This window comes from Leptonychotes weddellii, chromosome 4 (assembly GCF_054177405.1).
Source record: "Leptonychotes weddellii isolate Sample4059 chromosome 4, ASM5417740v2, whole genome shotgun sequence".
NCBI classification, from domain to species: Eukaryota; Metazoa; Chordata; class Mammalia; order Carnivora; family Phocidae; genus Leptonychotes; species Leptonychotes weddellii.
The window spans coordinates 69884489-69898141 of NC_138372.1; the positions used below are offsets into that span (position 1 = coordinate 69884489).

A 13653-nucleotide genomic window follows, 5' to 3' on the forward strand; every position below is an offset into this window, starting at 1 on the left:
GACTTTCTCTACTTATTAGCTTTTAAGCAGTTTTATATATGAGATGCCAAGTATTCTTTTCATTGTATGTATCCTATTTAAATCTTTGGATTGATACTTTTAATACTTTTGGAAAATTGGTAGCCATTAACTCTTTGAATATTACTGATACTCTATTCTCTCCTCCTCTCCTTCTGGGACTTCAATTACATGTCTTTTTCAGAATGTCCCACACATTGCACTTATCTGTTTTTGCATTATTTTTCTCTCTGTGCTTCCACTTGGGTATTTTCTTTTGGCTTGTTTTCCAATTCCAAAAAACTATAGAGCCTCCAGATCATGTTATCTGCTTACCAGAAAGGTTTTCTTATTTCTGGTAATAGCAAGGGCAGCTAATCTTTTCAAGCCAACTGAAGATTGAGTTGGGTTGGGGCTGTGATGAGGTTTTGGTAAAACCCAATCTAGTTCTCTTGATCCTGTTCCTAGGGCATGCATTCCCAGGGCTTTTAATCATAAGCTTGGGAGGACTTTGATTTCCCAAATCTAAAAGTCTAAGATAGATTCAGTTCTGCCCTTCAGAGGTTTACAACTTAGCTCTTTAGCTTTCTACTCCACACAGCTTCAAATGGGGCAAACGTCTTTCTAGGAAAGATCAGCTATGTGCCTGAGATTCCTCAAATCTCCCATTTTGTTATTCTAGCCCCCTAAAAGTCCAAATTTCTGCTGGTCTCTCTGCCTCTCTGCAAGAGTCTTCTGCCAAAAGTCAGGTCTGGATTTTCAACCTCCAGATGCACCCAGATTTAGTAAGTATCTCAGATGAAACATACCTGTAGATCAATTCACCACTCTTTCTAGGGAATTTATCCCTTTCCTATTTTGTTTTTGGGTCTCCTCCCCTGGAAGGGTCTTTGTTTCCTATAAGAGAGTATAAGGTATCTCACGATATTCCACAAGACTATAAGATATCTCACTCTACTTTTCAGAAGCTTTCAAACTAGCTCCTTAACCTCCTGTGAAGCCTCAAAATTCAACAAATGTCTTAAAGGGAAAACTAGCCATGCATCTGACACTTCTCCAGTCTTGGATTTTGTCACTCTAGCCCTACACAATCACTAAAACCTTTATTTTCCCCGCAAGTAGCCTTTACCCTGGGCCAAATTCTGAAATCTATAAAAATCTCCTAACAGCCTTTGCTGCTTCCATTCTGGCCACACCATAGGCTATTTGCCTACGGAGAAGCCAGGATGATTCTTTGAAATCATAAATCAGATCATGTCACTCCCCCTGCACTTATAATAAAACCCAAACTCCTTATCATGCCTTCAAGAAACTACATGTTCTTGCCGTGGTACCTCCCTAACCTCATCTCTTAGCTTTATCCTTGTATACTGCACCCTAGCACAGTGAATAGCACCTTATTACTAGATACATGTTGTGGGTAGGTGCTCCAGGCCTTCTATCTATTCCTCAAGTACACTTTCTGGAAATCCATTCCTGTCTCCTGCCCCACGCTATCCCAGAATATACCCTCTATAAGACCAGGGACTTTGTCTACCTGTTCAACCACTTTACTCCAGCACCCAAAATAGCTCCTGGGGATATCAGGTGCTATATAAATATTTATTTAACAAATGAATAAATAAAATTGAAGCCACTTTGGCTGAAATGTAGCTGGGGTTCTGAAGCCCTGACTAATTACCTCCTCTTTACTGCCAGTGATAACCTAGATAATTCAGAATTGACCATGTATTTTTAATGCAATTTTAATTACATTCTTAGAGGAACACTGAAACATATCCAAAGCAACGTGGGGTTCCAAGTATCACAGTTTAGAAATGAAATGGATCACTAAGATTCTTTCTAGTTCCAATAGTCTAGCCAAAAATAACATGTTAGGAGAAAAACTACAACTGAATATCCTAAAAGGTCTGTTTCACTGATACTCTTTTTTGGGGGCAAGAAAGATACATGTCCTTAGATGCCATAATAATCCAAAAAACTATGTACTGACTTTGTAGCTCCAACTTATTTTTTAGTGAAACCTTTCTGATTCAGTGTCAGGTTTTAGAAGCCCGGCTGAAATTAGTTCTAGGCTTCTCTCTGAACAAAGGACACTCTTCTCTAGAATGTATTAGAGTCTAGACAACTACATATGCTTGTGGCAATTTCACATGTGTAGCTTCAGTTTTTGCAGTTTTGCAGTTTGGGTTCCTTAAGAGCTTAAGCACAGAGTTATAGAAGTTTCATTTGCAGGTGAGAAGGGAAAAAAGAAAGTGTTCCCACTGACCTATGCTCTACTATCCCTGCAGATAAAAAAGGACTTCATGTTTATGGAATTTCACAAAAGTAATGACTACATAAGGTCCAAACAGCTCTAGTCCCTGAAAAGAAGTGCATTTCATCAAAAGAGGTCATTAGTAATCATTCACACAGCCCTGGTATTTTCTTCCCACCTCTACAAAAAGATTCAATTTGTTCTCTCTCTGTGTGCAACTTCCCATTATTCCTCAAGACAAGACTTCCCTGAAGTACGAGCTTAGAAGACACAAGGGTGGTTAGGTACACCTTTGGTACCTATCCCTTTTCACTGCAATGCATATCTTTCATGATTCCATTGACCCAGGTAGGACATGGTTTGGTTTATTTGCTTAAATAAAATAACACAGAAAGAATGAGTCATTACAAAGACAAAACAATCAAGCTAAAACTTAAAATGAGCAATAATTACCTCAGCCTATGGAAAAATTATTTGGGGACAACCTAAATCCATGACCAGAAGGCAAATTATGGGTGAGATGATGTAAATTTTTTGGTATTATTCTTAGCACACCTTATTAGCATCATCAAATATTATTGTAATAACAATCATAGCCCACAACTAATACCATATATCAAAAAAAAAAAAGTTCAAGGTAATTTGAGATTTACACAAATTCTACTTAACTTTTTACAATTAACCTTCATGCATTTTTAACTCCCAAGTACTCATGTTATAGATAGGTAATTATAAATAACAAAACACCTGAGAATTTTTCATGACTAATATACTCAGACTTCTCAAAGACAAAGATGATTTCTCTTCAGATTAGCCTTTAGGATTCAGATACTTAAAATGCTTCTTACTTCTAGGATCAAAACTGAAAATATTTTTGTCTCCAGATTTTTGAGGGGCATGATGACCACATAAATTAGAACTGTTCCTTCTCACTTCTGAGGCTTAACCTATAATTTGGAAGTTTCAAATGGTGGCCAGGAGACCAAATCCAACACATAGATAAGTTTTATTTGATCTATACAGTGACTTTTTTAAAATTTGAATTCATGGTCAATATTTAAAAATAAAGAAATTTCACTTTAAAAATCCAGACATCCAGCTTCTCTTGAAAAAGACCATCTAGGCTGTGCTTTGCACAGAGAATCAGCTTAAGGAGTAAGTGGGGCTGACATCCAACACACACTTATTTGCTGCGCCAGGTCTATATCCACAAGATATAGGAGCGCCATTATCTAAGTTGTACAAAGGCGCTCTACAGTCTAGAATGATACTAACTCTGGGCCTTCATTCCCACATGGCAGCAATCACCTGGAAGCTTCAAAGAATGTAAGTTTGAATTTACTCCAGTCCCCACCACTCCTTATTACCCTCCTGCTTTGCTAAGTTAGGAGATCTCCCTGGTGTCTATGTAGACATTTGAGCTTACAACTTTTGGTCAGCATCAGAAAGAAATGATATTTTTGATTTATTCATCTAAATAATATAAGTTTAGATTCATTTTGCAGAAGTGGGTTATTCAGCTCCTGATATCAATACAAATACTCAGTAATTAGGCTTTACAATCAGATAGACTGGGGTGGCTGTCTAACACTGGGAAAGTTATAGAACCTTTCTGTGTACCAATTTCTTTACCTGGGAAACTAGACTAATAATGCCCACTTTGTAAGTTTGCACAGTAAAGTGAAGATTAAATTAGATAACATGTAACATATCCATGCTTAGTGGATATTAGGTATTTTTAAAAGTGTGATTTCATGTTAACTGCTGGAATGACACCCTCTCCCTGGCCCTGAAGCAAAAAACACTGTTGGTTATTTCTGGAATCTGGAATTTCATGAATATTTGTTCAAATTTATTAGACCAGAAAGCATAAAGCATGAAGGCAGGGATCATGTCTACTTTTCATTATTCTCTCCCCAACACTGGCACATAGTAAGAATTTTAAACTTGCTAGTAGGATAAATAAAAAAATGAAATGACTTTCCAGGCTGCACTGGGAGTTGGGAAAAGAGCAAGTTCCTTCTCACTCCCTAATCCATGGCTTACTTTTCCAACATGAATCAGGGGAGACAATTAAAATAGGATTCTTTTTTTTTTTTAGATTTTATTTATTTGCCAGAAAGACAGAGAGCACAAACAGGGGGAGCAGCAGAGGGAGAGGGAGAAGCAGGCTCTCTATTGAGCAGGGAGCCAGATGTGGGGTTCAATCCCAGGACCCTGAGATCATGACCCAAGCCGAAGGCAGACGCTCAACTGACTGAGCCACCCAGGAGTCCCTAAAATAGGATTCTATGTCACATGAAAAGAAAAATGAAATACGTACTTGAACAGTGAATACAAAATTAAACATTTGCCTTGTGTTGACATAGATTTTCCTGGGCAATTCAACTGTATAATATCATGATGCATTAAATCAAAAACAGGGGGGGTTCAACCATCCCCACCACCAAAGACATGTGTAAGGAGGCTACTAATAAGGGCATGAGCTAAGGTCATGTGATCCAGAAACCCAATGGATGAGCTACTGTCACTTTTCAAGTGGCCCCAAGCAGAATTTTAGGGTAGATGATGACTTAAAAGTCAAAAAGATGATGATGATAGATGACTTAAAAGATGTATTTAAAGATAGGAATTTGGGGGGATGCCTGGGTGGTTCAGTTAGTTAAGCACCTACCTTTGGCTCAGGTCATGATCCCAGGGTCCTGGGATCGAGCCCTGCATCAGGCTCCCTGCTCAGCAGGGAGCCTGCTTCTCCCTCTCCTGCTCCCCTTGCTTGTGCACTCACACACTCTCTCTTTCTGTCAAATAAATATATAAAAACTTAAAAAAAAAAAAAGATAGGAATTTTGGGAGTCTAGGGATGTCCCAAAGGCAGTCTTAATAGCAGACTGGGCCAAGGGCAGAGCTTAGTGACTCTTGAGCATGGTCTCCTTTTTAAAATTAAATGAAAAGATGCTGGTACACCCAGAAGACTAACTTACCCAACTGTCCTCTGTGGACAGAAATACACTGACACTTTGGCAGGGTTTTCTCAATGAAAAAAATAAAGTAGTTGACACCTTGTAGTTAGTCAGCTTGAATCTAAAATGTAAAGGCGAGTGAGATTTGTGTTTCCTAACCCTTTCTTTGAAAACATGCAAACTGGTTTAGTGACCCAGGTTCCTCATTTTTATATTATTGCAACTGGAAAAGGAATGCTACCTCTACTCTATGTGTGTAATGTAGCACAAAGGTATGATCACTGAGGCATACAACCAGAATGTGTCAGTTCAGAGGGGGGAAAAAAATCTCCCATCTCTGGCAAAATATTTTACACTAAAAACTATAGCTATTCCAATGCAAGACTTACTAAGTGATATACCCAGGGGACAAAGTGGCTTCATGTTGCAATAATAATAAGGTCTGGTTTGCACAAGGACTAGTTTGATCTACCCTCTTTTTAAAGGATAATGAATTTTTTTAGCCATTCCAAAACTGGGTAATTTGTGATCATATATTCCCTAATATGGAAGGTTCCAGTGGCTTCACTTTAATCACCCAGGTTTTATGCTGTTGAAAAAAAAATGTGTTAGATGTTACTTTGATGCATAAATGCTTTGTTTTTTAAAAAAGAAAAGAGATTTTTCTATTTCTACCAGTGAAAAGGCTAGGAGCAGAGCTGCCATTCTTGATTCCTGTGATTTGAGTAGGTGCCTGTAAAGGGCCAGGTGGTGTTTATGCAGATGACTGAGCAAGTTACAATGTGTTCTTCCTTTTGGATAAAACATTAGTGTATCAGATGTGACAAATCAGATGTTCATCTTCCACACTTCTGCATTATTTTACATTGAGAATTAGATGATGTGCTGGCTTAGCTTTTTGCTTTTGTTTTTTTCTTGAAATGAGTTCATAAATAAAGTTCTCTCTACACTCTGCATAATCACAGTCTCACAGAAGAGCTAACTGGCTAGGTAATATGATAATTACAGACATACCTATCTTGCATTGTACAAGAGAAAAAGCACATGTTCTGGATAACAAAAACACACCATTCATACCCTGGAAGAGCTATTTAACATATTATCCATTTATATACTCTTGTTGTCAAGGAAAAACATGATCTTCTCATCTTGACATCTTGGGGTGAAGCACCTGATGCTCCAATGTCCACCTAGAAAGTTAGCATCTTCCGGGCACCAAAATGCAAGGCTCAAAACCATTCTCCACTGTGCACAACGCAAACGTTTCCTTCCAATCCAAAGGCGTGCCTTTGGCAGATGACATAAAATTTTTAAATCACCTTTAAAAGAGTCCCCAAATCATTTTTAAATATACTGCTAATATTCCCACCTACAGAGATAGCATTGCCTCCACTTAGCATTACCATGCTTTCAAATCACCCCAACTCCCTTTGGCTACTCTCCACACTACCATTTTGTCCAAGAAAAGACAGCCAGAGGTTCCCCATGAACACAGATTTCCAAAAAGAACAACTGAAAACTTACACTGTTTTGTGTAGTTGGTATCTTTATTCTGAGAGCTCCTGTTATGAATTAGAACAGCACTGTGTGGCTAGTGAGAAATTAATAGACTAAGGTAAGTGAATAGCTTAAGGATTCTTGAAAGTTCTCTCAAGGCTCTTAATTCATGCATCCATTCAACAAATATTTATTGAGTTTCTATCATATGAAATTCAAGATAAGACCTTTTTAACCAGGGGACAATGAGAGAGAAGTTACAAATATCATAAGAGAAATATAAGTATACTAAGGAAATTTCAGAGTTAGGTGGAATCACAGAAGAATTTTTAGAAAAGATGTTTTCTGCTGGACCCAGGAGGATGGGTAGGCTCTAAAACAAGAAGAGTGGCTGGAGAGAAAGAGGGATAGGAAGAAGGGGTCATAATTCCACACCTCTTAAGAAATATATTACTACTATGTGGCCACTATTAATAATAATTTCATTATTTAAAGAAGTGATTAATAATAACTCAGGTATTTTATAAAATATATTTGGTATATTTTCATATGTTTTACATATTTATCATTAAATGTTGACATCTTAACATTATACTTTGATATATTTAATATATTTTACTTACTAATAACTATTGATGTAATTATTATTATTAAATAATTTATGTATTTCTGTAATATTACCTACCATAATAGCTCCCATTTACAAAGCATTTTTCCTTGTGCCATGCATTATTCTAAGCTATAAAGCTACTCAGTAAACTCGCACAACAATCCTGTGCAGTAAGTACTATTAGTATTCCAGTTTTACAAATAGAAAGGGAAGAGAGATTAACCAACTTGCCCAAAGTCACTGCAAGAATGTGGAAGAACTGGGTTGTAACTAAAATAGGTTGGACTCCAGAGCCCATACTTATGACTGTGCTCTATCAGAAGATCAGCCACGCTGTGGGACTTTCTGAGGCTCACATGGCTGTTGGCGGAATTCAATGCCTTACATTGCAGGGCTGGGATCCCTCTTTCTTGCTGGCTGACAGAGGCCCTGCAATTCCTTGCCATGTGGCCCTCTCACAACATCACAGTTTTCTTCTCTCCAGTCCAGGAGAATCTCTCTCTCCAGAGTGCTAAAACTGAGTCCTATACAATCAAAGAAGTGATGATCCCATCACCTTCGCCATATAATGTAACTGAACTAAGGGAGGGACTATCTCATCATAAAAACAGGCCCCTATTCATGCTCAAGAGAAGGGGATAATACAGGACACATACACCAGGGAATCTTGAGGGCCATCTTAGAATCTGTTACACTGTCCCAAAAGTGGATCTTGGAACAACGATTGTTATGAAAGTTATTTATGAAGAAGTTTTCCAAGAAAAAAACAGCAAAGTAATGGGAAAGTGGGGGCGCCTGGGTGGCTCAGTCGTTGGGCGTCTGTCTTTGGTTCAGGTCATGATCCCAGGATCCTGGGATCGAGGCCCGCATCGGTCTCCCTGCTCCGTGGGAAGCCTGCTTCTCCCTCTCCCACTCCCCCTGCTTGTGTTCCCTCTCTCACTGTAACTCTCTCTGTCAAATAAATAAATAAAATCTTAAAAAAAAAAAGAAATGGGGAAGTCGGCAGAGAAGTTAAGGGAGCCAAACAAGGATGCCAAAACTCAGCAAAGTCTCGTGAGGGAGAACTTTAACTCAATTCCAACAGGGAGCTGTGCAGTTTAGGTTCCACCCAAGAGTTGTCCAGATCAGGACTGAGGGGGTATTAAACTCCCATTCCAGCTGGCCATTGGTAGCGGGGCTGTCCACCGAGAATGCAAATTCCCAGACTCTTCAGGTATCCACAGGCAAACTCTAGACACTCAGCCTAAGAGCAGCTTCCTAACAAAACACTGCAGGTGCTGGCTGTCAGAAATGAAAACCTCTGGGGGTCAACATGGACAAAATGGTAAAGGGATCTGAGGAAATAGTAGGGGAGCATTAACATCATCTGTTATATGAACTTTTGATAAAAGTTCTTAAATATCAAAATTACATCATTTTGTTATAAAAGAAATTACATGAATGTAATAAACTGCTTAATGAAATTATATAGAATTCTGGTTTTGGCAAAATGATAAGCTAAGTTAATATGGAAACCCCACACACACATACATACACTATGACAACATAGACATACTGAATAAATCTGGAAAGAAAGAACCTGAGAGAAAGTGCTTCTTTAAACCTCCAGTATGAAGCCTTGAACTCACTCTCAATCTGAACATGCATAAAAAATCTACCAGAATCAGCATGACAAAGGCTTTGAGAACAGAACTATGGTGTAGACCATCAGGGAAGGTGCACAAACTGTGAAAACGAGAATAGCACTGCAAACTCTTTGAAAACTAAACTGACATTCAAAGCCCACAGAAACCAGGTCAGGACTTGAAGTCTAAATCTCAAAGTGTTAACTGCTTGCTTTAAAAAAGAGAGAAGAAAAAAGGGAGAAGAAAGAGAAGGAGGAGGAGGAGAAGCAGAAGTCATTCTCCAGATTTTAACTGAGCCCAGAATCTCATAGCACAGTATTCAAAACGGCCAAGATACAGTCCAGAATTACTCAACGTGCAAAGAACTAGGAAAATGTAGACAAGTGAAAAGAAGAGGCAATCAACAGACACCAACACTAAGATGACCCCAAATATTGAAATTATCAAACAAAAAAAAGCTATGGCAATTATTATAACCATGCCACAGGAAGTAAGGGCAAACAACAATCTAGCAACAAATGGAATAATAGGCATTTTCACCAAATTAGTATTAAATGAAAATTCTATAACTAAAAATTACAAAAACAGAAATTTTTTAATTCACCAGACAGACCTCAATAGTAGAACAGAGCTAGTGAACTTCAAGATCGATCAGTAGAAATTATCCAATCTGAATAAGAGTAGAAATGAATCTAATCCGAATAACAGGGAAAATTTTTAAATAATAAACAAGGCTTTGTATTGGAGCAATATTAAAAGGTCTAAGATTTATCTTGCTAGAGTCCCAGAAGGAGAGGAAAAGAAAATGGTCCAAAAAAATATTTAAATAATAGCTGAAAATGCCCCCAATTTGGTGAAAGACATAAATTTACAGATCCAAGAACCTCAGTGAACCACGCGGGATAAATTTAAAGAAATCCACACCCAGACATATAATTAAAATGCTGAAAGTTTTCCCCAATTCTGCTTTCCCCACCCTTCACAGGTGTGTCTCCTGATAGCACCCCACAGAAAACCTCCACGTATAAATTTCAGAGTCTCAGAGTCTGTTTCCCGGGGAACCCCACCTGTGATATAGTAAAATTAAGTTTACCTCTAGAGAAGGAGAAGAGAAAATGGAATTTGGAGCATGAATAGGAAAAAGTTCATAGGCTTAATCTGGGAATCAGTTATTTTATTTTTTGTATGTTTGAAATATTTTATAATTTCTAAAAATATATGCATGTCTCCAGCAGAAATTGTGATACATATCATGGTAATTTAAGCCAAATATTTCTGCCAGTTATGTAGTAACTTCTAGAAAATTCATAGTATGTAATGTAGGTAATAATCTGGCCCACGGGGGGGAAAAAAAACTTTAAATATTGAGATGTCAAGTGAAACAGCCTACATGTACGGAGCTACTTTTTTTCTGAAAATCACTTGTAAAAAATATTTTTAAAGTCTAGAGAGAAGAACAATTCTGCAATAAAAACAAATATCCTATTTTCACCAGACCAAAATGATAAAGACTTTTTTAACAGAGTTTCTTGGTTTTTAATAGCAATTTGAAAGAATAATAGTATCAAAAAGAAGTTCAGGCAGCCGCAGACACCTTAGGTCCTGGCCGTGCACACGCCTCGTGCCACACCAGGAGTCCAGCCTGTCCAGCCTTCACCATGCTAGTCAAAAAAGGCACCAAGTGCCTCAAATACCTGCTCTCTGGATTTAGTTTCATCTTCAGGCTTGCCAGGATTGCATTCCTTGTCAGTGGACTTAGCTCTGAATTGAATCCAAGGCCAAAAGCATCTTGGAGCAAGAAAACCATCATTCCAGCTTCCATACTGAAGTATAAATTCTGACTGCAGCCAGTGCCCTCAGGAAGCTGGTGGGTTTCCTGGGCTGCTGGACTACTGTGCAAGAGCTCAGTGCATGCGGGGATTGTTTTTTGGCTTCTTCTTGATATTTGCCATTGAAATAGCTGCAGGCAGGTGGGATATTCCCACGAAGATGAGGTGATTAAGTCCAGGAGTTTTACAAGGATACCTACACCAAGCTCAAAGTCAAGGACAAGCCCCAGTAGGACGCTAACAGTCATCCCCTCTGCATTGGACCGCTGTGGTGTGGCTGGAGGAGTGGAACAATTTATCCACCCCCAAAAGGATTTCCTCTCAAGCATCCTAGTGAAGTCTTGCTCTGAGGCCATCAAAGAGGTCTTTGACAACAAATCCCACATCACCCGTGCATGGGATCACTGCGGTGGTAATATCTGGCACAGTCTTCAGTACGACCCTGTGCTGTGCTATCCACAGGAGCACAGAGAAGATTTAGAGTCAGCGTGTGGCCCTGAGCAGAAAAGTTCACCCCTGGAGATGGCTGATTACTTTCTTGGGGGTTTTTGGCAGGGGGGAGGGGCACTAACTTTAATATTCATTCTGCATTTCCAAAGGAAAAAAGTGATCCTGTGTTTGTCTTTTTAATGCTTTATTCGATATTGGTATTCGTAGTTGCTTTGGTTTGTTTGTTTGTTTGGTTGGTTGTTTTTGTTTATTAGGTTAAGCAGAAATCCTGCAATGAAAGGCACTATATTTGCTAGACTCTAGACAAAAGATGGTGTATGTAAAGAGAATTTTTTTTACTTTACATAGATTTTTAAATGTCTATCACATTTAATCAGGTTGTACTTATGTTGAAGACAATTTCATACATAATAAAAGATGACAATAAAGAAGTGTATATTGCATTTTTCATATATTATTTCATTTTATCAATAAAACATCTGTAGTTATGAATCCCCATTGCATGGCCACCACATAAAAATGAGCCGTAATTTCCTATCTCTCATTTACATATTAGCCCTTAAGACCGTTCAAATTCTAAAATGGCAAGTCAAAAAGCTGGTAGGGAAAACTGCTATTGTATAACTTGACAGAATCCAAGAAGCCGTTGGCCATGTGAATTATCAGGGGATAAATTCACCCTCTGCTTCCTCACCCTACTCACAGATTCCAAAACTAGCTGGGGACACCAGAAGGAGGCTGCTTGGTGAAAAATCTCTTTTTCTCTTTCTAATGGATGCATGTGCGCACACATGCACACGCACACATGCGGTTTCAAGTTCACAAGCCTGCAGCAGAGTGGGTGTGGGGAAGGGAGATGATCTCTAAAAAGCTATATAGAAAAGTTCCCCAAAACCAAAAAACAAATCTGCCCACAAGGACTGAACTTCCTGGAGTGCAGATATATAGGAGCGAAGGACAGAGTAAGCAAGATTCTATGTTTGCAAGAATAGATTAAACCTCAAAAAGAAAAGAAGAGACACACACACACACACACACAAATTCTCCTCAGAGTAAAACTTTTTGTTTAGTTCTTATTTGTAATGCTTTCCCACAGAGAATAGAATATGAAACCAAGGAGCCCAATCTTATCTCAGAGAGAGAGAGCATTAAAGGGCATAAGAAAGAGAACTCAAGAGTTATTCAACGGACAAAAGATTGAAGAGCTTTGGTGATTTTTTTTTTTTTCTGGAGGACTACTTACACTATAGGAGCCTGAGGGAAAGAGTAAGAAGTCGTGGATAAAGGCTAAGACTGGTAAGAAAGGTTTGGGCTGAAAAAGAGGAATGGCTCTGCAGGAGCAGCTAGAGGTCGTTTCAAGGGTGGCCATCTGCTCCTTGGGACAGGAGCAATTTCAGTGCCTGTTCAGGACTTCTAATCCTGTGTCTGAGAAACAAGGCCATGTCACCAGATGAGATTCAGATTATCCCAGGAAGCCAGACAATGTGGGTCTGCCCGCTATGGGGAAGTAACCACGATGTCAAGCGGACTCTGTCCAGATCTGCATGTCTTATTAAGAAAACAAATGCCAAGTCTCCCGCTTTCAAGGGCTTTCTTACCCTCTACAGGAAAAAGACATCTATAGGGGGGAACAGATGATTTTTAAAAACCTACATTGATGTCTCCCATTAACTACTGTTGGGTAACATGGAGGAGTTAAGTACTTGAGGGAAGCAAGAGAAAGTAAGGATGGAGTAAGGGGGACTCAGACGATGATCAGAAAAAGGGAAAGAACAATGGGTAACTATTTCCCAGAAGAGGAAGTTTCACACATGTATCTTATAAGGGGCAGGCTCATGGTTCCGCGGAGAAGAATACGAGGAAGATGTAACAGACAAAAATATGGTCACCTTCTAGAGTTCCAAGGCAGAAATGAGAAGAGTGTGCTTGAGATTTGCCTGAAGCATTTACTAAGATGTATTCAAAACAAAACAAAATGCAATCAAAATGGGCGGCAGTAAGAGATTTAGCACGTATAGTCCGCTTTCATTTGGCGAATGAATAAGAGAACAGAAAAGAGGCATGGTTACAACTTCAGGTGGGATTGAGGAGAATGGGTTAAAACTGTCAAGAACTATGAAGAGTCTAAGCTTTTACCTTCCTTGCAAGCTGACAAGTTAGCCTGCAGAAGTCATGAGTTCCTGCATCTGAGACAAAGGTCCTACTTGTCCATTGCACAACCAGCTACCTGAGCATCATTTTGGTTTGGTTACCCCTACACTCCAAATGCCACAGGGGTGACAGAGAACGGCCTCAGTGAATCCTGCTGAGGGATACGGTAGGTTTGCATCACAGCTGAGGAATACTGACCTCATGAAACCCAAATCTTCCATAATGGGCAATAAGTAAGCCTGTCTGATCTTTACGCCAGAAGAAGATACCAGTTTTT

At 39.0% G+C, this 13653-nt stretch overlaps 1 pseudogene; it reads left to right on the plus strand.

Moving 5' to 3' along the window:
- The first annotated feature begins 10529 nt into the window (after positions 1-10529).
- Positions 10530-11256, plus strand: LOC102737406 (CD9 antigen pseudogene; annotated as a pseudogene).
- Positions 11257-13653: the final 2397 nt, after the last annotated feature.